Genomic DNA, 27,185 nt, shown 5'->3' with positions numbered 1-27,185 from the left:
TGCCTCCAGATGTGCATCGGAAACTACTACTGGTCTTGCAGGGAACGATCCTAGGTTAGACTGTTTTGGACATTACTCCCATATAGGGAAGTGCGCATGGTGACTGTTGTATTCATTCCCGATGCAATTTCTGTGTTTCATCAACACTCTGAATGTCCACAGATTACAGAATGACCCCAGATGTGCATCGGAAACTACTACTTGTCTTCCAGGGAACGATCAAAGCGTTGTCTGTTTGAGACATTACTCCCATGGAGGAAAGTGCGCATGGTGACTGTTGTATTCAATCCCGCGGGAATTTCTGTGTTTCATCCACACTTTGAAGGTCCACAGATTACAGAATGCCTCCAGATGTGCATCGGAAACTACTACTGGTCTTGCAGGGTACGATCAAAACGTAGACTGCTTGAGACATTATTCCCATGGAGGAAAGTGCGCATGGTGACTGTTGTATTCAATCCAGATGCAATTTATGTGTTTCATCAACACTCTGTTAGTCCACACATTACAGAATGCCCCCAGATGTGCATCGGAAACTACTACTGGTCTTCGAGGGAACGATCAAAGCGTAAACTGTTTGAGACATTACTCCCATGGAGGAAAGTGCGCATGGTGACTGTTGTATTTAATCCCGATGCAATTTCTGTGTTTCATCAACGCTCTGATATTCCTCACATTACAGAATGCCCCCAGATGTGCATCGGAAACTACTACTGGTCTTCCAGGGAACGATCAAAGCGTAGACTGTTTGAGACATTACTCCAATGGAGGAAAGTGCGCATGGTGACTGTTGTATTCAATCCCCATGCAATTTCTGTGTTTCAACAACACTCTCATAGTCCACAGATTACTGAATGATTCCAGATGTGCATCGGAAACTACTACTGTTGTTCCAGGGAACGATCAAAGCGTAGACTGTTTGAGACATTACTCCCATGGAGGAAAATTGCGCATGGTGACTGTTGTATTCAATCCCGATACAGTTTCTGTGTTTCATCAACACTCTGATAGTCCACAGATTACAGAATGCCTCCAGATGTGCATCGGAAACTACTACTGGTCTTGCAGGGAACGATCAGAGCGTGGACTGTTTAAGACATTACTCCCATGGAGGAAAGTACGCATGGTGACTGTTGTACTCAATCCCGATGCAATTTCTGTGTTTCATCAACACTCTGATAGTCCACAGATTACAGAATGGCACCAGATGTGCATCGGAAACTACTACTTGTCTTCGAGAGAACGATCAACCGTAGACTGTTTGAGACATTACTCCCATGGAGGAAAGTGCGCATGTTGACTGTTGTATTCAATCCCGATGTAATTTCTGTGTTTAAACAACGCTTTGAAGGTCCACAGATTACAGAATGCCTCCAGATGTGCATCGGAAACTACTACTGGTCTTCCATGGAACGATCCTAGGTTAGACTGTTTTGGACATTACTCCCATATAGGAAAGTGCGCATGGTGACTGTTGCATTCATTCCCGATGCAATTTCTGTGTTTCATCAACACTCTGAATGTCCACAGATTACAGAATGGCCCCAGATGTGCATCGGAAACTACTACTTGTCTCCCAGGGAACGATCAAAGCGTTGACTGTTTGAGACATTACTCCCATGGAGGAAAGTGCGCATGGTGACTGTTGTATTCAATCTTGCGGGAATTTCTGTGTTTCATCCACACTTTGAAGGTCCACAGATTACAGAATGCCCCCAGATGTTCATCGGAAACTACTAATGGTCTTCCAGGGAACGATCAAAACATAAACTGTATGATACATTACTCCCATGGAGGAAAGTGCGCATGGTGACTGTTGTATTCAATCCCGATGCAATTTCTGTGTTTCATTAATACTCTGATAGTCCACACATTACAGAAGGCCCCAAAATGTACATCGGAAACTACTACTGGTCTTGCAGGGAACGATGTAAGCGTAGACTGTTTGAGATATTACTCCCATGGATGGATGTGCGCATGGTGCCTGTTGTGTTCAATCCCGATGCAATTTCTGTGTTTCATCAACACTCTGATAGTCCACACATTACAGAATGCCCCCAGATGTGCATCGGAAACTACTACTGGTTTTCCAGGGAACGATCAAAGCGTAAACTGTTTGAGACATTACTCCCATGAAGGAAAGTGCGCATGGTGACTGTTGTATACTATCCCGATGCAATTTCTGTGTTTCATCAACACTCTGATAGTCCACACATTACAGAATGACTCCAGATGTGCATCGGAAACTACTACTTGTCTTGCAGGGAACGATCAAAGCGTTGACTGTTTGAGACTTTACTAACATGGAGGAAAGTGCGCAAGGTGACTGTTGTATTCATTCCCGATGCAATTTCTGTGTTTCATCAACACTTTGAAGGTTCACAGATAACAGAATGCCTCCAGATGCGCAAGGGAAATTACTACTGGTCTTCCATGAAACGATGAAAGCGTAGGGTGTTTGAGACATTATTCCCATGGAGGAAAGTGCGCATGGTGACTCTTGTATTCAATCCCGCGGCAATTTCTGAGTTTCATCAACACTTTGAAGGTCCACAGATAACAGAATGACTCCAGATGTGCATCGGAAACTACTGCTGGTCTTGCAAGGAACGATCAAAGCGTAGACCGTTTGAGACATTACTCCAATGGAGGAAAGTGCGCATGGTGCCTGTTGTGTTCAATCCCCATGAAATTTCTGTGTTTCATCAACACTCTGATAGTCCACACATTACAGAATGCCCCCAGATGTGCATCGGAAACTACTACTGGTCTTCCAGGGAACGATCAAAGCGTAACCTGTTTGAGACATTACTCCCATGGAGGAAAGTGCGCATGGTGACTTTTGTATTTAATCCCGATGCAATTTCTGTGTTTCATCAACGCTCTGATATTCCACATAATACAAAATGCCCCAGATGTGCATCGGAAACTACTACAGGTCCTATAGGGAACGATCAAAGCGTAAATTGTTTGAGACATTACTCCCATGAAGGAAAGTGGCGATGGTGACTGTTGTATTAAATCCCCATGAAATTTCTGTGTTTCATCAACACTCTGATAGTCCACACATTACAGAATTCCACCAGATGTGCATTGGAAACTACTACTGGTCTTCCAGGGAACGATCAAAGCGTAAACTGTATGAGACATTACTCCCATGAAGGAAAGTGCGCATGGTGACTGTTGTATACAATCCCGATGCAATTTCTGTTTCATCAACACTCTGATAGTCCACAGATTTCAGAATGCCTCCAGATGTGCATCGGAAACTACTACTGGTCCACCAGGGAACGATCAAAGCGTAGACTGTTTGAGACATTACTCCAATGGAGGAAAGTGCGCATGGTGACTGTTGTATTCAATCCCGATGCAATTTCTGTGTTTCAACAACACTCTCATAGTCCACAGATTACTGAATGCCTCCAGATGTGCATCGGAAACTACTACTGGTGTTCCAGGGAACGATCAAAGCGTAGACTGTTTGAGACATTACTCCCATGGAGGAAAATTACGCATGGTGACTGTTGTATTCAATCCCGATACAGTTTCTGTGTTTCATCAACACTCTGATAGTCCACAGATTACAGAATGCCTCCAGATGTGCATCGGAAACTACTACTGGTCTTGCAGGGAACGATCAGAGCGTGGACTGTTTAAGACATTACTCCCATGGAGGAAAGTACGCATGGTGCCTGTTGTATTCTATCCCGATGCAATTTCTGTGTTTCATCAACACTGATAGTCCACAGATTACAGAATGCTCCCAGATATGTATCGGAAACTACTACTGGTCTCCCAGGGAACGATGAAGCGTAAACTGTTTGAGACATTACTCCCATATAGGAAAGTGCGCATGGTGACTGTTGTATTCATTCCCGATGCAATTTCTGTGTTTCATCAACACTCTGATTGTCCACACATTACAGAATGACCCCAGATGTGCATAGGAAACTACTACTTGTCTTCCAGGGAACGATCAAAGCGTTGACTGTTTGAGACATTACTCCCATGGAGGAAAGTACGCAAGGTGACTGTTGTATTCAATCCCGCGGCATTTTCTGTGTTTCATCAACACTCTGATAGTCCACAGATTTCAGAATGCCTCCAGATGTGTATCGGAAACTACTACTGGTCTTCCAGGGAACGATCAAAGCGTAGACTGATTGAGACATTTCTCCCAAGGAGGAAAGTGCGCATGGTGACTGTTGTATTCAATCCCGTGCAATTTCTGTGTTTCATCAACACTCTGATAGTCCACAGATTACAGAATGACACCAGATGTGCATCGGAAACTACTACTTGTCTTCCAGGGAACGATCAAAAGCGTTGACTGTTTGAGACATTACTCCCTTGGAAGAACGTGCGCATGGTGACTGTTGTATTCATTCAAGATGCAATTTCTGTGTTTCATCAACACTTTGAAGGTCCACAGATTACAGAATGCCTCCACATGCGCTTGGGTAACTACTACTGGTCTTCCATGAAACGATCAAAGCGTAGAGTGTTTAAGACATTACTCCCATGGAGGAAAGTGCGCATTGTGACTGTTGTTTTCAATCCAGCGGCAATTTCTGTGTTTCATCAACACTTTGAAGGTCCACAGATTACAGAATGCCTCCAGATGTGCCTCGGAAACTACTACTGGTCTTGCAGGGAACGATCAAAGCGTAGACTGTTTGAGACATTACTCCCATTGAGCAAAGGGCGCATGGTGCCTGTTGTGTTCAATCCCGATGCAATTTCTGTGTTTCATCAACACTCTGATAGTCCACACATTACAGAATGCCCCCAGATGTGCATCGGAAACTACTACTGGTTTTCCATGGAACGATCAAAGCGTAAACTGTTTGAGACATTACTCAAATGAAGAAAAGTGCGCATGGTGACTGTTGTATACTATCCCGATGCAATTTCTGTGTTTCATCAACACTCTGATAGTCCACACATTACAGAATTACTCCAGATGTGCATCGGAAACTACTACTTGTCTTGCAGGGAACGATCAAAGCGTTGACTGTTTGAGACTTTACTAACATGGAAAGAATTGCGCATGGTGACTGTTGTATTGAATCCCCATGAAATTTCTGTGTTTCATCAACACTCTGATAGTCCACACATTACAGAATGCCCCCAGATGTGCATTGGAAACTACTACTGGTCTTCCAGGGAACGATCAAAGAGTAAACTGTATGAAACATTACTCCCATGAAGGAAAGTGCGCATGGTGACTGTTGTATAAAATCCCGATGCAATTTCTATGTTTCATCAACACTCTGATAGTCCACAGATTTCAGAATGCCTCCAGATGTGCATCGGAAACTACTACTGGTCCTCCAGGGGACGATCAAAGCGTAGACTGTTTGAGACATTACTCCAATGGAGGAAAGTGCGCATGGTGACTGTTGTATTCAATCCCGATGCAATTTCTGTGTTTCAACAACACCCTCATAGTCCACAGATTACTAAATGCCTCCAGATGTGCATCGGAAACTACTACTGGTCTCCTAGGGATCGATCAAAGCGTAAACTGTTTGAGACATTACTCCCGTGGAGGAGGGTTCGCATGGTGACTGTTGTATTCATTCCCGATGCAATTTCAGTGTTTCATCAACATTTTGAAGGTCCACAGATTACAGAATGCCTCCAGATGCGCATGGGAAACTACTACTGGTCTTCCATGAAACGATCAAAGCGTAGAGTGTTTGAGACATTACTCCCATGGAGGAAAGTGCGCATGGAGACTGTTGTATTCAATCCCGATGCAATTTCTGTGTTTCATCAACACTCTGAATGTCCACAGATTACAGAACGACCCCAGATGTGCATCGGAAAATACTACTTGTCTTCCAGGGCACGATCAAAGCGTTGACTGTTTGAGACATTACTCGCATGGAGGAAAGTGGGCATGGTGACTGTTGTATTCATTCCCGATGCAATTTCTGTGTTTCATCAACACTTTGAAGGTCCACAGACAACAGAATGCCTCCAGATGCGCATGGGAAACTACTACTGGTCTTCCATGAAACGATCAAAGCGTAGAGTGTTTGAGACACTACTTCCACGGAGGAAAGTGCGCATGGTGACTGTTGTATTCAATCCCGCGCCAATTTCTGTGTTTCATCAACACTTTGAAGGTCCACAGATTACAGAATGCCCCCAGATGTGCATCGGAAACTACTACTGGTTTTCCAGGGAACGATCAAAGCGTAAACTGTTTGAGACATTACTCCCATGAAGGAAAGTGCGAATGGTGACTGTTGTATACTATCCCGATGCTATTTCTGTGTTTCATCAACACCCTGATAGTCCACAGATTTCAGAATGCCTCCAGATGTGCATCGGAAACTACTACTGGTCCTCCAGCTAAAGATCAAAGCGTAGACTGTTTGAGTCATTACTCCAATGGAGGAAAGTGCGCATGGTGACTGTTGTATTCAATCCCGATGCAATTTCTGTGTTTCAACAACACTCTCATAGTCCACAGATTACAGAATGCCTCCAGATGTGCATCGGAAACTACTACTGGTGTTCTGGGGAACGATCAAAGCGTAGACTGTTTAAGACATTACTCCCATGGAGGAAAATTGCGCATGGTGACTGTTGTATTCAATCTAGATACAATTTCTGTGTTTCATCAACACTCTGATAGTTCACACATTACAGAAGGCCCCCAGATGTGCATCGGAAACTACTACTGGTCTTCCAGGGAACGATCAAAGCGTAAACTGTGTGAGACATTACTGCCATGGAGGAAAATGCGCATGGTGACTGTTGTATTCAATCCCGATGCAATTTCTGTGTTTCATCAACACGTTGAAGGTCCACAGATTGCAGAATGCCTCCAGATGTGCATCGGAAACTACTACTGGTCTTCCAGGAATCGATTAAAGCGTAGAGTGTTTGAGACATTACTCCCATGGAGGAAAGTGCGCATGGTGACTGTTGTATTCAATCCCGATGCAATTTCTGTGTTTCATCAACACTCTGATAGTCCACACATTACAGAAGGCCCAAAAATGTACATCGGAAACTACTACTGGTCTTCCAGGGAACGATCAAATCGTAGACTGCTTGAGACATTACTCCCGTGGAGGAAAGTGCGCATGGTGACTGTTGTATACAATCCCGATGCATTTTCTGTGTTTCATCAACACTCTGATAGTCCACAGATTACAGAATGACACCAGATGTGCATCGGAAACTACTACTTGTCTTCCAGGGAACGATCAAAGGCGTTGACTGTTTGAGACATTACTCCCTTGGAAGAACGTGCGCATGGTGACTGTTGTATTCATTCAAGATGCAATCTCAGTGTTTCATCAACACTATGAAGGTCCACAGATAACAGAATGCCTCAAGATGCGCATGGGAAACTACTACTGGTCTTCCATGAAACGATCAAAGCCTAGAGTGTTTGAGACATTACTCCCATGGAGGAAAGTGCGCATGGTGACTGTTGTATTCAATCCCGCAGCAATTTCTGTGTTTCATCAACACTTTGAAGGTCCACAGATTACAGAATGCCTCCAGATGTGCCTCGAAAACTACTACTGGTCTTGCAGGGAACGATCAAAGCGTAGACTGTTTGAGACATTACTCCCATGGAGGAAAGTGCGCATGGTCACGTATTCAATCCCGATGCAATTTCTGCGTTTCATCAACACTCTGATAGTCCCCACATTACAGAAGGCCCCAAAATGTACATCGGAAACTACTACTGGTCTTGCAGGGAACGATTTAAGCGTAGACTGTTTGAGACATTACTCCCATGGATGAATGTGCGCATGGTGACTGTTGTATTTAATCCCGATGCAATTTCTGTGTTTCATTAACGCTCTGATATTCCACACATTACAGAATGCCTCCAGATGTGCATCGGAAACTACTACTGGTCTTCCAGGGAACGATCAAAGCGTAAACTGTTTGAGACATTACTCCCATGGATGAATGTGCGCATGGTGACTGTTGTATTCAATCACGATGCAATTTCTGTGTTTCAACAACACTCTCATAGTCCACAGATTACAGAATGCCTCCAGATGTGCATCGGAAACTACTACTGGTGTTCCAGGGAACGATCAAAGCGTAGACTGTTTGAGACATTACTCCCATGGAGGAAAATTGCGCATGGTGACTGTTGTATTCAATCCCGATACAATTTCTGTGTTTCATCAACACTCTGATAGTTCACACATTACAGAAGGCCCCCAGATGTGCATCGGAAACTACTACTGGTCTTCCAGGGAACGATCAAAGCGTAAACTGTTTGAGACATTACTCCCATGGATGAATGTGCGCATGGTGACTGTTGTATTCAATCCCGATGCAATTTCTGTGTTTCAACAACACTCTCATAGGCCACAGATTACAGAATGCCTCCAGATGTGCATCGGAAACTACTACTGGTGTTCCAGGGAACGATCAAAGCGTAGACTGTTTGAGACATTACTCCCATGGAGGAAAATTGCGCATGGTGACTGTTGTATTCAATCCCGATACAATTTCTGTGTTTCATCAACACTCTGATAGTTCACACATTACAGAAGGCCCCCAGATGTGCATCGGAAACTACTACTGGTCTTCCAGGGAACGATCAAAGCGTAAACTGTTTGAGACTTTACTGCCATGGAGGAAAATGCGCATGGTGACTGTTGTATTCAATCCCGATGCAATTTCTGTGTTTCATCAACACGTTGAAGGTCCACAGATTGCAGAATGCCTCCAGATGTGCCTCGGAAACTACTACTGGTCTTGCAGGGAACGATCAAAGCGTAGACTGTTTGAGACATTACTCCAATGGAGGAAAGTGCGCATGGTGACGTATTCAATCCCGATGCAATTTCTGCGTTTCATCAACACTCTGATAGTCCACACATTACAGAAGGCCCCAAAATGTACATCGGAAACTACTACTGGTCTTGCAGGGAACGATTTAAGCTCAGTCTGTTTGAGACATTACTCCCATGGATGAATGTGCGCATGGTGACAGTTGTATTTAATCCCGATGCAATTTCTGTGTTTCATTAACGCTCTGATATTCCACACATTACAGAATGCCTCCAGATGTGCATCGGAAACTACTACTGGTCTTCCAGGGAACTATCAAAGCGTAAACTGTTTGAGACATTACTCCCATGGATGAATGTGCGCATGGTGACTGTTGTATTCAATCCCGATGCAATTTCTGTGTTTCATCAACACTCTGATAGTCCACACATTACAGAAGGCCCCAAAATGTATATCGGAAACTACTACTGGTCTTGCAGGGAACGATTTAAGCGTAGACTGTTTGAGACATTACTCCCATGGATGAATGTGCGCATGGTGACTGTTGTATTTATTCCCGATGCAATTTCTGTGTTTCATTAACGCTCTGATATTCCACATATTTCAGAATGCCTCCAGATGTGCATCGGAAACTACTACTGGTCTTCCAGGGAACGATCAAAGCGTAAACTCTTTGTGACATTACTCCCATGGAGGAAAGTGCGCATGGTGACTGTTGTAAACAATCCCGATGCAATTTCTGTGTTTCATCAACACTCTGATAGTCCACAGATTTCAGAATGCCTCCAGATAGGCATCGGAAACAATTACTGGTCTTCCAGGGAACGATCAAAGCGTAGACTGTTTGAGACATTACTCCCATGGAGGAAAGTCCGCATGGTGACTGTTGTATTCAATCCCGATGCAATATCAGTGTTTCAACAAGACTCTGATAGTCCACAGATTACAGAATGCCTCCAGATATGCATCGGAAACTACTACTGGTGTTATAGGGAACGAACAAAGCGAAGACTGTTTGAGACATTACTCCCATGGAGGAAAATTGCGCATGGTGACTGTTGTATTCAATCCAGATACAATTTCTGTGCTTCATCAACACTCTGATAGTTCACACATTACAGAAGGCCCCCAGATGTGCATCGGAAACTACTACTGGTCTTCCAGGGAACGATCAAAGCGTAGACTGATTGAGACATTTCTCCCATGAAGGAAAGTGCGAATGGTGACTGTTGTATACTATCCCGATGCAATTTCTGTGTTTCATCAACACCCTGATAGTCCACAGATTTCAGAATGCCTCCAGATGTGCATCGGAAACTACTACTGGTCCTCCAGCTAACGATCAAAGCGTAGACTGTTTGAGTCATTACTCCAATGGAGGAAAGTGCGCATGGTGACTGTTGTATTCAATCCCGATGCAATTTCTGTGTTTCAACAACACTCTCATAGTCCACAGATTACAGAATGCCTCCAGATGTGCATCGGAAACTACTACTGGTGTTCTGGGGAACGATCAAAGCGTAGACTGTTTAAGACATTACTCCCATGGAGGAAAATTGCGCATGGTGACTGTTGTATTCAATCTAGATACAATTTCTGTGTTTCATCAACACTCTGATAGTTCACACATTACAGAAGGCCCCCAGATGTGCATCGGAAACTACTACTGGTCTTCCAGGGAACGATCAAAGCGTAAACTGTGTGAGACATTACTGCCATGGAGGAAAATGCGCATGGTGACTGTTGTATTCAATCCCGATGCAATTTCTGTGTTTCATCAACACGTTGAAGGTCCACAGATTGCAGAATGCCTCCAGATGTGCATCGGAAACTACTACTGGTCTTCCAGGAATCGATTAAAGCGTAGAGTGTTTGAGACATTACTCCCATGGAGGAAAGTGCGCATGGTGACTGTTGTATTCAATCCCGATGCAATTTCTGTGTTTCATCAACACTCTGATAGTCCACACATTACAGAAGGCCCAAAAATGTACATCGGAAACTACTACTGGTCTTCCAGGGAACGATCAAATCGTAGACTGCTTGAGACATTACTCCCGTGGAGGAAAGTGCGCATGGTGACTGTTGTATACAATCCCGATGCATTTTCTGTGTTTCATCAACACTCTGATAGTCCACAGATTACAGAATGACACCAGATGTGCATCGGAAACTACTACTTGTCTTCCAGGGAACGATCAAAGGCGTTGACTGTTTGAGACATTACTCCCTTGGAAGAACGTGCGCATGGTGACTGTTGTATTCATTCAAGATGCAATCTCAGTGTTTCATCAACACTATGAAGGTCCACAGATAACAGAATGCCTCAAGATGCGCATGGGAAACTACTACTGGTCTTCCATGAAACGATCAAAGCCTAGAGTGTTTGAGACATTACTCCCATGGAGGAAAGTGCGCATGGTGACTGTTGTATTCAATCCCGCGGCAATTTCTGTGTTTCATCAACACTTTGAAGGTCCACAGATTACAGAATGCCTCCAGATGTGCCTCGAAAACTACTACTGGTCTTGCAGGGAACGATCAAAGCGTAGACTGTTTGAGACATTACTCCCATGGAGGAAAGTGCGCATGGTCACGTATTCAATCCCGATGCAATTTCTGCGTTTCATCAACACTCTGATAGTCCCCACATTACAGAAGGCCCCAAAATGTACATCGGAAACTACTACTGGTCTTGCAGGGAACGATTTAAGCGTAGACTGTTTGAGACATTACTCCCATGGATGAATGTGCGCATGGTGACTGTTGTATTTAATCGCGATGCAATTTCTGTGTTTCATTAACGCTCTGATATTCCACACATTACAGAATGCCTCCAGATGTGCATCGGAAACTACTACTGGTCTTCCAGGGAACGATGAAAGCGTAAACTGTTTGAGACATTACTCCCATGGATGAATGTGCGCATGGTGACTGTTGTATTCAATCCCGATGCAATTTCTGTGTTTCATCAACACGTTGAAGGTCCACAGATTGCAGAATGCCTCCAGATGTGCCTCGGAAACTACTACTGGTCTTGCAGGGAACGATCAAAGCGTAGACTGTTTGAGACATTACTCCAATGGAGGAAAGTGCGCATGGTGACGTATTCAATCCCGATGCAATTTCTGCGTTTCATCAACACTCTGATAGTCCACACATTACAGAAGGCCCCAAAATGTACATCGGAAACTACTACTGGTCTTGCAGGGAACGATTTAAGCTCAGTCTGTTTCAGACATTACTCCCATGGATGAATGTGCGCATGGTGACAGTTGTATTTAATCCCGATGCAATTTCTGTGTTTCATTAACGCTCTGATATTCCACACATTACAGAATGCCTCCAGATGTGCATCGGAAACTACTACTGGTCTTCCAGGGAACTATCAAAGCGTAAACTGTTTGAGACATTACTCCCATGGATGAATGTGCGCATGGTGACTGTTGTATTCAATCCCGATGCAATTTCTGTGTTTCATCAACACTCTGATAGTCCACACATTACAGAAGGCCCCAAAATGTATATCGGAAACTACTACTGGTCTTGCAGGGAACGATTTAAGCGTAGACTGTTTGAGACATTACTCCCATGGATGAATGTGCGCATGGTGACTGTTGTATTTATTCCCGATGCAATTTCTGTGTTTCATTAACGCTCTGATATTCCACATATTTCAGAATGCCTCCAGATGTGCATCGGAAACTACTACTGGTCTTCCAGGGAACGATCAAAGCGTAAACTCTTTGTGACATTACTCCCATGGAGGAAAGTGCGCATGGTGACTGTTGTAAACAATCCCGATGCAATTTCTGTGTTTCATCAACACTCTGATAGTCCACAGATTTCAGAATGCCTCCAGATAGGCATCGGAAACAATTACTGGTCTTCCAGGGAACGATCAAAGCGTAGACTGTTTGAGACATTACTCCCATGGAGGAAAGTCCGCATGGTGACTGTTGTATTCAATCCCGATGCAATATCAGTGTTTCAACAAGACTCTGATAGTCCACAGATTACAGAATGCCTCCAGATATGCATCGGAAACTACTACTGGTGTTATAGGGAACGAACAAAGCGTAGACTGTTTGAGACATTACTCCCATGGAGGAAAATTGCGCATGGTGACTGTTGTATTCAATCCAGATACAATTTCTGTGCTTCATCAACACTCTGATAGTTCACACATTACAGAAGGCCCCCAGATGTGCATCGGAAACTACTACTGGTCTTCCAGGGAACGATCAAAGCGTAGACTGATTGAGACATTTCTCCCATGAAGGAAAGTGCGAATGGTGACTGTTGTATACTATCCCGATGCAATTTCTGTGTTTCATCAACACCCTGATAGTCCACAGATTTCAGAATGCCTCCAGATGTGCATCGGAAACTACTACTGGTCCTCCAGCTAACGATCAAAGCGTAGACTGTTTGAGTCATTACTCCAATGGAGGAAAGTGCGCATGGTGACTGTTGTATTCAATCCCGATGCAATTTCTGTGTTTCAACAACACTCTCATAGTCCACAGATTACAGAATGCCTCCAGATGTGCATCGGAAACTACTACTGGTGTTCTGGGGAACGATCAAAGCGTAGACTGTTTAAGACATTACTCCCATGGAGGAAAATTGCGCATGGTGACTGTTGTATTCAATCTAGATACAATTTCTGTGTTTCATCAACACTCTGATAGTTCACACATTACAGAAGGCCCCCAGATGTGCATCGGAAACTACTACTGGTCTTCCAGGGAACGATCAAAGCGTAAACTGTGTGAGACATTACTGCCATGGAGGAAAATGCGCATGGTGACTGTTGTATTCAATCCCGATGCAATTTCTGTGTTTCATCAACACGTTGAAGGTCCACAGATTGCAGAATGCCTCCAGATGTGCATCGGAAACTACTACTGGTCTTCCAGGAATCGATTAAAGCGTAGAGTGTTTGAGACATTACTCCCATGGAGGAAAGTGCGCATGGTGACTGTTGTATTCAATCCCGATGCAATTTCTGTGTTTCATCAACACTCTGATAGTCCACACATTACAGAAGGCCCAAAAATGTACATCGGAAACTACTACTGGTCTTCCAGGGAACGATCAAATCGTAGACTGCTTGAGACATTACTCCCGTGGAGGAAAGTGCGCATGGTGACTGTTGTATACAATCCCGATGCATTTTCTGTGTTTCATCAACACTCTGATAGTCCACAGATTACAGAATGACACCAGATGTGCATCGGAAACTACTACTTGTCTTCCAGGGAACGATCAAAGGCGTTGACTGTTTGAGACATTACTCCCTTGGAAGAACGTGCGCATGGTGACTGTTGTATTCATTCAAGATGCAATCTCAGTGTTTCATCAACACTATGAAGGTCCACAGATAACAGAATGCCTCAAGATGCGCATGGGAAACTACTACTGGTCTTCCATGAAACGATCAAAGCCTAGAGTGTTTGAGACATTACTCCCATGGAGGAAAGTGCGCATGGTGACTGTTGTATTCAATCCCGCGGCAATTTCTGTGTTTCATCAACACTTTGAAGGTCCACAGATTACAGAATGCCTCCAGATGTGCCTCGAAAACTACTACTGGTCTTGCAGGGAACGATCAAAGCGTAGACTGTTTGAGACATTTCTCCCATGGAGGAAAGTGCGCATGGTCACGTATTCAATCCCGATGCAATTTCTGCGTTTCATCAACACTCTGATAGTCCCCACATTACAGAAGGCCCCAAAATGTACATCGGAAACTACTACTGGTCTTGCAGGGAACGATTTAAGCGTAGACTGTTTGAGACATTACTCCCATGGATGAATGTGCGCATGGTGACTGTTGTATTTAATCGCGATGCAATTTCTGTGTTTCATTAACGCTCTGATATTCCACACATTACAGAATGCCTCCAGATGTGCATCGGAAACTACTACTGGTCTTCCAGGGAACGATGAAAGCGTAAACTGTTTGAGACATTACTCCCATGGATGAATGTGCGCATGGTGACTGTTGTATTCAATCCCGATGCAATTTCTGTGTTTCAACAACACTCTCATAGTCCACAGATTACAGAATGCCTCCAGATGTGCATCGGAAACTACTACTGGTGGTCCAGGGAACGATCAAAGCGTAGACTGTTTGAGACATTACTCCCATGGAGGAAAATTGCGCATGGTGACTGTTGTATTCAATCCCGATACAATTTCTGTGTTTCATCAACACTCTGATAGTTCACACATTACAGAAGGCCCCCAGATGTGCATCGGAAACTACTACTGGTCTTCCAGGGAACGATCAAAGCGTAAACTGTTTGAGACTTTACTGCCATGGAGGAAAATGCGCATGGTGACTGTTGTATTCAATCCCGATGCAATTTCTGTGTTTCATCAACACGTTGAAGGTCCACAGATTGCAGAATGCCTCCAGATGTGCATCGGAAACTACTACTGGTCTTCCAGGAATCGATTAAAGCGTAGAGTGTTTGAGACATTACTCCCATGGAGGAAAGTGTGCATGGTGACTGTTGTATTCAATCCCGCGGCAATTTCTGTGTTTCATCAACACTTTGAAGGTCCACAGATTACAGAATGCCTCCAGATGTGCCTCGGAAACTACTACTGGTCTTGCAGGGAACGATCAAAGCGTAGACTGTTTGAGACATTACTCCAATGGAGGAAAGTGCGCATGGTGACGTATTCAATCCCGATGCAATTTCTGCGTTTCATCAACACTCTGATAGTCCACACATTACAGAAGGCCCCAAAATGTACATCGGAAACTACTACTGGTCTTGCAGGGAACGATTTAAGCTCAGTCTGTTTGAGACATTACTCCCATGGATGAATGTGCGCATGGTGACAGTTGTATTTAATCCCGATGCAATTTCTGTGTTTCATTATCGCTCTGATATTCCACACATTACAGAATGCCTCCAGATGTGCATCGGAAACTACTACTGGTCTTCCAGGGAACGATCAAAGCGTAAACTGTTTGAGACATTACTCCCATGGATGAATGTGCGCATGGTGACTGTTGTATTCAATCCCGATGCAATTTCTGTGTTTCATCATTACTCTGATAGTCCACACATTACAGAAGGCCCCAAAATGTATATCGGAAACTACTACTGGTCTTGCAGGGAACGATTTAAGCGTAGACTGTTTGAGACATTACTCCCATGGATGAATGTGCGCATGGTGACTGTTGTATTTATTCCCGATGCAATTTCTGTGTTTCATTAACGCTCTGATATTCCACATATTTCAGAATGCCTCCAGATGTGCATCGGAAACTACTACTGGTCTTCCAGTGAACGATCAAAGCGTAAACTCTTTGTGACATTACTCCCATGGAGGAAAGTGCGCATGGTGACTGTTGTATACAATCCCGATGCAATTTCTGTGTTTCATCAACACTCTGATAGTCCACAGATTTCAGAATGCCTCCAGATAGGCATCGGAAACAATTACTGGTCTTCCAGGGAACGATCAAAGCGTAGACTGTTTGAGACATTACTCCCATGGAGGAAAGTCCGCGTGGTGACTGTTGTATTCAATCCCGATGCAATATCAGTGTTTCAACAAGACTCTGATAGTCCACAGATTACAGAATGCCTCCAGATATGCATCGGAAACTACTACTGGTGTTATAGGGAACGAACAAAGCGTAGACTGTTTGAGACATTACTCCCATGGAGGAAAATTGCGCATGGTGACTGTTGTATTCAATCCAGATACAATTTCTGTGCTTCATCAACACTCTGATAGTTCACACATTACAGAAGGCCCCCAGATGTGCATCGGAAACTACTACTGGTCTTCCAGGGAACGATCAAAGCGTAGACTGATTGAGACATTTCTCCCAAGGAGGAAAGTGCGCATGGTGACTGTTGTATTCAATCCCGATGCATTTTCTGTGTTTCATCATCACTCTGATAGTCCACAGATTACAGAATGACCCCAGATGTGCATCGGAAACTACTACTGGTCTTCCAGGAAACGATCAAAGCGTAGACTGTTTGAGTCATTACTCCAATGGAGGAAAGTGCGCATGGTGACTGTTGTATTCATTCCCGATGCAATTTCTGTGTTTCATCAACACTTTGAAGGTCCACAGATAACAGAATGCCTCCACATGCGCATGGGAAACTACTACTGGTCTTCCATGAAACGATCAAAGCGTAGGGTGTTTGAGACATTACTCCCACGGAGGAAAGTGCGCATGGTGACTGTTGTGTACTATCCCGATGCAATTTCTGTGTTTCATCAATACTTTGAAGGTCCACAGATTACAGAGTGACTCCAGATGTGCATCGGAAACTACTACTGGTCTTGCAGGGAACGATCAAAGCGTACACTGTTTGAGACATTACTCCCATGGAGGAATGTGCGCATAGTGCCTGTTGTGTTCAATCCCGATGCAATTTCTGTGTTTCATCAACACTCTGATAGTCCACACATTACAGAATGCCCCCAGATGTGCATCGGAAACTACTACTGGTTTTATAGGTAACGATCAAAGCGTAAACTGTTTGAGACATTACTCCCATGAAGGAAAGTGCGCATGGTGACTGTTGTGTACTATCCCGATGCAATTTCTGTGTTTCAACAACACTCTGATAGACCACAGATTTCAGCATGCCTCCAGATGTGCATAGGAAACTACTACTGGTCCTCCAGGGAGCGATCAAAGCGTAGACTGTTTGAGTCATTACTCCAATGGAGGAATGTGTGCATGGTGACTGTTGTATTCAATCCCGATGCAATTTATGTGCTTCAACAACACTCTCATAGTCCACAGATTACAGAATGCCTCCAGATGTGCATCGGAAACTACTACTGGTCTTCCAGGGAACGATCAAAGCGTAAACTGTTTGAGACATTACTCGCATGGAGGAAAGTGCGCATGGTGACTGTTGTATTCAATTCCGATGCAGTTTATGTGTTTCAACAACACTCTGATAGTCCACACATTACTGAATGCCCCCAGATGTTCATCGGAAACTACTACTGGTCTTCCAGGGAACGAATAAAAGCGTAAACTGTATGAGACATTACTCCCATGGAGGAAAGTCCGCATGGTGAGTGTTGTATCCAATCCCGATGCAATTTCAGTGTTTCAACAACACTCTGATAATCCACAGATTACAGAATGCCTCCAGATGTGCATCGGAAACTACTACTGGTGCTCCAGGGAACGATCAAAGCGTAGACTGTTTGAGACATTACTCCCATGGAGGAAAATTGTGCATGGTGACTGTTGTATTCAATCCAGATACAATTTCTGTGTTTCATCAACACTCTGATAGTTCACACATTACAGAAGGCCCCCAGATGTGCATCGGAAACTACTACTGGTCTTCCAGGGAACGATCAAAGCGTAAACTGTTTGAGACATTACTCGCATGGAGGGAAGTGCGCATGGTGACTGTTGTATTCAATTGCGATGCAATTTATGTGTTTCAACAACACTCTGATAGTCCACACATTACTGAATGCCCCCAGATGTTCATCGGAAACTACTACTGGTCTTCCAGGGAACGATCAAAGCGTAAACTGTAAGATACATTACCCATATGGAGGAAAGTGCGCATGGTGTCTGTTGTATTCAATCCTGATGCAATTTCTGTGTTTCATCAACACTCTGATAGTCAACACATTCCAGAAGGCCCCAAGATGTGCATCGGAAACTACTACTGGTCTTGCAGGGAACGATCAAAGCGTAGACTGTTTGCGACATTACTCCCATGGATGAAAGTGCGCATGGTGACTTTTGTATTTAATCCCGATGCAATTTCTGTGTTTCATCAACGCTCTGATATTCCACATAATACAAAATGCCCCAGATGTGCATCGGAAACTACTACTGGTCTTATAGGGAACGATCAAAGCGTAAATTGTTTGAGACATTACTCCCATGAAGGAAAGTGGCAATGGTGACTGTTGTATTCAATCCCCATGAAATTTCTGTGTTTCATCAACACTCTGATAGTCCACACATTACAGAATTCCCCCAGATGTGCATCGGAAACTACTACTGGTCTTCCAGGGAACGATCAAAGCGTAAACTGTATGAGACATTACTCCCATGAAGGAATGTGCGCATGGTGACCGTTGTATACAATCCCGATGCAATTTCTATGTTTCATCAACACACGGATAGTCCACAGATTTCAGAATGCCTTCAGATGTGCATTGGAAACTACTACTGGTCCTCCAGGGAACGATCAAAGCGTAGACTGTTTGAGACATTACTCCCATGGAGGAAAATTGCGCATGGTGACTGTTGTATTCAATCCTGATACAATTTCTGTGTTTCATCAACACTCTGATAGTTCACACATTACAGAAGTCCCCCAGATGTGCATCGGAAACTACTACTGGTCTTCCAGGGAACGATCAAAGCGTAAACTGTTTGAGACATTACTGCCATGGAGGAAAATGCGCATGGTGACTGTTGTATTCAATCCCGATGCAATTTCTGTGTTTCATCAACACTCTGATAGTTCACACATTACAGAAGGCCCCCAGATGTGCATCGGAAACTACTACTGGTCTTCCAGGGAACGATCAAAGCGTAAACCGTATGAGACATTACTCCCATGAAGGAAAGTGCGCATGGTGACCGTTGTATACAATCCCGATGCAATTTCTATGTTTCATCAACACTCTGATAGTCCACAGATTTCAGAATGCCCCCAGATAGGCATCGGAAACTATTACTGGTCTTCCAGGGAACGATCAAATCGTAGACTGTTTGAGACATTACTGCCATGGAGGAAAATGCGCATGGTGACTGTTGTATTCAATCCCGATGCAATTTCTGTGTTTCATCAACACTCTGATAGTCAACACATTGCAGAAGGTCCTAAGATGTGCATCGGAAACTACTACTGGTCTTGCAGGGAACGAACAAAGCGTAGACTGTTTGCGACATTACTCCTATGGATGAAAGTGCCCATGGTGACTTTTGTATTTAATCCCGATGCAATTTCTGTGTTTCATCAACGCTCTGATATTCCACATAATACAAAATGCCCCAGATGTGCACCGGAAACTACTACTGGTCTTCCAGGGAACGATCAAAGCGTAAACTGTTTGAGACATTACTCGCATGGAGGAAAGTGCGCATGGTGACTGTTGTATTCAATTCCGATGCAATTTATGTGTTTCAACAACACTCTGATGGTCCACACAAACTGAATGCCCCCAGATGTTCATCGGAAACTACTACTGGTCTTCCAGGGAACGATCAAAGCGTAAACTGTATGATACATTACTCCCATAGAGGAAAGTGCGCATGGTGACTGTTGTATTCAATCCCGATGCAATTTCTGTGTTTCATCAACACTCTGATAGTCAACACATTACAGAAGGCCACAAGATGTGCATCGGAAACTACTACTGGTCTTGCAGGGAACGATCAAAGCGTAGACTGTTTGCGACATCACTCCTATGGATGAACGTGCGCATGGTGACTTTTGTATCTAATACCGATGTAATTTCTGTGTTTCATCAACGCTCTGATATTCCACATAATACAAAATGCCCCAGATGTGCATCGGAAACTACTACTGGTCTTATAGGGAACGATCAAAGCGTAAATTGTTTGAGACATTACTCCCATGAAGGAAAGTGGCAATGGTGACTGTTGTATTCAATCCCCATGAAATTTCTGTGTTTCATCAACACTCTGATAGTCCACACATTACAGAATGCCCAAAGATGTGCATCGGAAACTACTACTGGTCTTCCAGGGAACGATCAAAGCGTAAACTGTATGAGACATTACTCCCATGGAGGAAAGTCCACATGGTGAGTGTTGTATTCAATCCCGATGCAATTTCAGTGTTTCAACAACACTCTGATAGTCCACAGATTACAGAAAGCCTCCAGATGTGCATCGGAAACTACTACTGGTGTTCCAGGGAACGATCAAAGCGTAAACTGTAAGATACATTACTCATATGGAGGAAAGTGCGCATGGTGACTGTTGTATTCAATCCCGATGCAATTTCTGTGTTTCATCAACACTCTGATAGTCAACACATTACAGAAGGCCCCAAGATGTGCATCAGAAACTACTACTGGTCTTGCAGGGAACGATCAAAGCGTAGACTGTTTGCGACATTACTCCCATGGATGAAAGTGCGCATGGTGACTTTTGTATTTAATCCCGATGCAATTTCTGTGTTTCATCAACGCTCTGATATTCCACATAATACAAAATGCCCCAGATGTGCATCGGAAACTACTACTGGTCTTATAGGGAACGATCAAAGCGTAAATTGTTTGAGACATTACTCAAATGAAGGAAAGTGGCAATGGTGACTGTTGTATTCAATCCCCATGAAATTTCTGTGTTTCATCAACACTCTGATAGTCCACACATTACAGAATGCCCCCAGATGTGCATCGGAAACTACTACTGGTCTTCCAGGGTATGATCAAATCGTAAACTGTATGAGACATTACTCCCATGAAGGAAAGTGCGCATGGTGACCGTTGTATACAATCCCGATGCAATTTCTATGTTTCATCAACACTCGGATAGTCCACAGATTTCAGAATGCCTCCAGATGTGCATCGGAAACTACTACTGGTCCTCCAGGAAACGATCAAAGCGTAGACTGTTTGAGACATTACTCCAATGAAGGGAAGTGCGCATGGTGACTGTTGTATTCAATCCCGATGCAATTTCTGTGTTTCAACAACACTCTCATAGTCCACAGATTACAGAATGCCTCCAGATGTGCATCGGAAACTACTACTGGTGTTCCAGGGAACGATCAAAGCGTAGACTGTTTGAGACATTACTCCCATGGAGGAAAATTGCGCATGGTGACTGTTGTATTCAATCCCGATACAATTTCTTTGTTTCATCAACACTCTGATAGTCCACAGATTACAGAATGCCTCCAGATGTGCATCGGAAATTACTACTGGTCTTGCAGGGAACGATCAGAGCGTGGACTGTTTAAGACATTAATCCCATGGAGGAAAGTACGCATGGTGACTGTTGTATTCTATCCCCATGCAATTTCTGTGTTTCATCAACACTCTGATAGTCCACAGATTACAGAATGCTCCCACATGTGTATCGTAAACTACGACTGGCCTTAAGGGAACGATCAAAGCGTAGGCTGTTTGAGACATTACTCCCATGGAGGTAAGTGCGCATGGTGATTGTTGTATTCAATCCCGATACAATTTATGTGTTTCAACAACACTCAGATAGTCCACAGATTACAGAATGCCTCCAGATAGGCATCGGTAACTACTACTGGTCTTCCGGGGAACGATCAAAGCGTAGACCGTTTGAGACATTACTCCCATGGAGGAAAGTGCGCATGTTGACTGTTTTATTCAATCCCGATGCAATTTCTGTGTTTCATCAACACTCTGATAGTTCACACATTACAGAAGGCCCCTAGATGTGCATCGGAAACTACTACTGGTCTTGCAGGGAACGATCAAAGCGTAGACTGTTTGCGACATTACTCCCATGAAGGAAAGTGGCAATGGTGACTGTTGTATTCAATCCCCATGAAATTTCTGTGTTTCATCAACACTCTGATAGTCCACACATTACAGAATGCCCCCAGATTTGCATCGGAAACTACTACTGGTCTTCCAGGGAACGATCAAAGCGTAAACTGTATGAGACATTACTCCCATGGAGGAAAGTCCGCATGGTGACTGTTGTATTCAATCCCGATGCAATTTCAGTGTTTCAACAACACTCCGATAGTCCACAGATTACAGAATGCCTCCAGATGTGCATCGGAAACTACTACTGGTGTTCCAGGGAACGATGAAAGCGTAGACTGTTTGAGACATTACTCCCATGGAGGAAAATTGCTTTTGGTGACTGTTGTATTCAATCCAGATACAAATTCTGTGTTTCATCAACACTCTGATAGTTCACACATTACAGAAGGCCCCCAGATGTGCATCGGAAACTACTACTGGTCTTCCAGGGAACGATCAAAGCGTAAACTGTTTGAGACATTACTCGCATGGAGGAAAGTGCGCATGGTGACTGTTGTATTCAATTCCGATGCAATTTATGTGTTTCAACAACACTCTGATAGTCCACACATTACTGAATGCCCCCAGATGTTCATCGGAAACTACTACTGGTCTTCCAGGGAACGATCAAAGCGTAAACTGTAAGATACATTACTCATATGGAGGAAAATGCGCATGGTGACTGTTGTATTCAATCCCGATGCAATTTCTGTGTTTCATCAACACTCTGATAGTCAACACATTACAGAAGGCCCCAAGATGTGCATCGGAAACTACTACTGGTCCTGCAGGGAACGATCAAAGCGTAGACTGTTTGCGACATTACTCCCATGTATGAAAGTGCGCATGGTGATTGTTGTATTTAATCCCGATGCAATTTCTGTGTTTCATCAACGCTCTGATATTCCACATAATACAAAATGCCCCAGATGTGCATCGGAAACTACTACTGGTCTTATAGGGAACGATCAAAGCGTAAATTGTTTGAGACATTACTCCCATGAAGGAAAGTGGCAATGGTGACTGTTGTATTCAATCCCCATGAAATTTCTGTGTTTCATCAACACTCTGATAGTCCACACATTACAGAATGCCCCCAGATGTGCATCGGAAACTACTACTGGTCTTCCAGGGAACGATCAAAGCGTAAACTGTATGAGACATTACTCCCATGAAGGAAAGTGCGCATGGTGACCGTTGTATACAATCCCGATGCAATTTCTATGTTTCATCAACACTCGGATAGTCCACAGATTTCAGAATGCCTCCAGATGTGCATCGGAAACTACTACTGGTCCTCCAGGGAACGATCAAAGCGTGGACTGTTTGAGACATTACTCCAATGATGGAAAGTGCGCATGGTGACTGTTGTATTCAATTCCGATGCAATTTCTGTGTTTCAACAACACTCTCATAGTCCACAGATTACAGAATGCCTCAAGATGTGCATCGGAAACTACTACTGGTGTTCCAGGGATCGATCAAAGCGTAGACTGTTTGAGACATTACTCCCATGGAGGAAAATTGCGCATGGTGACTGTTGTATTCAATCCCGATACAATTTCTGTGTTTCTTCAACACTCTGATAGTCCACAGATTACAGAATGCCTCCAGATGTGCATCGGAAACTACTACTGGTCTTGCAGGGAACGATCAGAGCGTGGATTGTTTAAGACATTAATCCCATGAAGGAAAGTACGCATGGTGATTGTTGTATTCTATCCTAATGCAATTTCTGTGTTTCATCAACAGTCTGATAGTCCACAGATTACAGAATGCTCCCACATGTGTATCGGAAACTACTACTGGCCTTAAGGGAACGATCAAAGCGTAGGCTGATTGAGACATTACTCCCATGGAGGTAAGTGCGCAAGGTGATTTTTGTATTCAATCCCGATACAATTTATGTGTTTCAACAACACTCAGATAGTCCACAGATTACAGAATGCCTCCAGATAGGCATCGGTAACTACTACTGGTCTTCCGGGGGACGATCAAAGCGTAGACTGTTTGAGACATTACTCCCATGGATGAAACTGCACATGGTGACTTTTGTATTTAATCCCGATGCAATTTCTGTATTTCATCAACGCTCTGATATTCCACATAATACAAAATGCCCCAGATGTGCATCGGAAACTACTACTGGTCTTATAGGGAACGATCAAAGCGTAAATTGTTTGAGACATTACTCCCATGAAGGAAAGTGGCAATGGTGACTGTTGTATACAATCCCCATGAAATTTCTGTGTTTCATCAACACTCTGATAGTCCACACATTACAGAATGCCCCCAGATGTGCATCGGAAACTATTACTGGTCTTCCAGGGAACGATATAAGCGTAAACTGTATGAGACATTACTCCCATGGAGGAAAGTCCGCGTGGTGAGTGTTGTAATCAATCCCGATGCAATTTCAGTGTTTCAACAACACTCTGATAGTCCACAGATTACAGAAAGCCTCCAGATGTGCATCGGAAACTACTACTGGTGTTCCAGGGAACGATCAAAGCGTAGACTGTTTGAGACATTACTCCCATGGAGGAAAATTGCGCATGGCGACTGTTGTATTCAATCCAGATACAAATTCTGTGTTTCATCAACACTCTGATAGTTCACACATTACAGAAGGCCCCCAGATGTGCATCGGAAACTACTACTGGTCTTCCAGGGAACGATCAAAGCGTAAACTGTTTGAGACATTACTCGCATGGAGGAAAGTGCGCATGGTGACTGTTGTATTCAATTCCGATGCAATTTATGTGTTTCAACAACACTCTGATAGTCCACACATTACTGAATGCCCCCAGATGTTCATCGGAAACTACTACTGGTCTTCCAGGGAACGATCAAAGCGTAAACTGTAAGATACATTACTCATATGGAGGAAAATGCGCATGGTGACTGTTGTATTCAATCCCGATGCAATTTCAGTGTTTCAACAACACTCTGATAGTCCACAGATTACAGAATGCCTCCAGATGTGCATCGGAAACTACTACTGGTGTTCCAGGGAACAATCAAAGCGTAGACTGTTTGAGACATTACTCCCATGGAGGAAAATTGCGCATGGTGACTGTTGTATTCAATCCAGATACAAATTCTGTGTTTCATCAACACTCTGATAGTTCACACATTACAGAAGGCCCCCAGATGTGCATCGGAAACGACTACTGGTCTTCCAGGGAACGATCAAAGCGTAAACTGTTTGAGACATAACTCGCATGGAGGAAAGTGCACATGGTGACTGTTGTATTCACTTCCGATGCAATTTATGTGTTTCAACAACACTCTGATAGTCCACACATTACTGAATGCCCCCAGATGTTCATCGGAAACTACTACTGGTCTTCCAGGGAACGATCAAAGCGTAAACTGTAAAATACATTACTCATATGGAGGAAAGTGCGCATGGTGACTGTTGTATTCACTCCCGATGCAGTTTCTGTGTTTAAACAACACTCTGATAGTCCACAGATTTCAGAATGCATCGAGATGTGCATCACAAACTACTACTGGTCTTCCAGGGAACTATTGAAGCGTAGAATGTTTGAGACATTACTCCCATGGAGGAAAGTTGCGCATGGTGACTGTTGTATTCACTCCCGATGCAGTTTCTGTGTTTAAACAGCACTCTGATAGTCCACAGATTTCAGAATGCATCGAGATGTGCATCAGAAACTACTACTGGTCTTCCAGGGAACGATTAAAGCGTAGAATGTTTGAGACATTACTCCAATGGAGGAAAATTGCGCATGGTGACTGTTGTATACAATCCCGATGCAATTTTTATGTTTCAACAACACTCAGATAGTCCACAGATTACAGAATGTCTCCAGATAGGCATCGGAAACTACTACTGGTCTTCCAGGGAACGATCAAATCGTAGACTGTTTGAGACATTACTCCAATGGAGGAAAAGTGCGCATGGTGACTGTAGTATACAATCCCGATGCAATTTCTGTGTTTCAACAACACTCTGATAGTCCACACATCACAGAATGCCCAAAGATGTTCATCGGTAAGAACTACTGGTCTTCCAGGGAACGATCAAATCGTAAACTGTTTGAGACAATACTCCCATGGAGGAAAGTGTGCATGGTGACTGTTGTATTCAATCCCGATGCAATTTCTGTGTTTCATCAACACTCTGATAGTCGACACTTTACAGAAGGCCCCCTGATGTGCATCGGAAACTACTACTTGTCTTCCAGGGAACGATCAAAGCGTATACTGTTTGAGACATTACTCCCATGGAGGAAAGTGCGCATGGTGATTGTTGTATTCAATCCCGATGCAATTTCCGTGTTTCATCAACACTCTGATACTACACACATTACATAATGCCTCCAGATATGCATCGGAAACTACTACTGGTCTTCCAGGGTACGATTGGAGCGTAAACTGTTTGAGACATTACTTCCACGGAGGAAAGTGCGCATGGTGACTGTTGTATTCAATCCCGATGCAATTTCTGTGTTTCATCAACTTTCTGATAGTCCACACATTACAGAAGGCCCCCAGACGAGCATCAGAAACTACAACTGGACTTCCAGGGAACGATCAAAGCGTAGGCTGTTTCAGACATTACTCCCATGGAGGTAAGTGCGCATGGTGATTGTTGTATTCAATCCCGATGCAATTAATGTGTTTCAACAACACTCAGATAGTCCACAGATTACAGAATGCCTCCAGATAGGCATCGGTAACTACTACTGGTCTTCCGGGGAACGATCAAAGCGTAGACTGTTTGAGACATTACTCCCATGGAGGAAAGTGCGCATGTTGACTGTTGTATTCAATCCCGATGCAATTTCTGTGTTTCAACAACACTCTGATAGTCCACAGACTACAGAATGCCTCCAGAT

The sequence above is a fragment of the Schistocerca gregaria genome, chromosome 7 (assembly GCF_023897955.1).
Source record: "Schistocerca gregaria isolate iqSchGreg1 chromosome 7, iqSchGreg1.2, whole genome shotgun sequence".
In the NCBI taxonomy this organism is placed as follows: domain Eukaryota; kingdom Metazoa; phylum Arthropoda; class Insecta; order Orthoptera; family Acrididae; genus Schistocerca; species Schistocerca gregaria.
The sequence above is the reverse complement of the archived record's forward strand: the minus strand, read 5'-3'. Positions refer to the sequence as shown.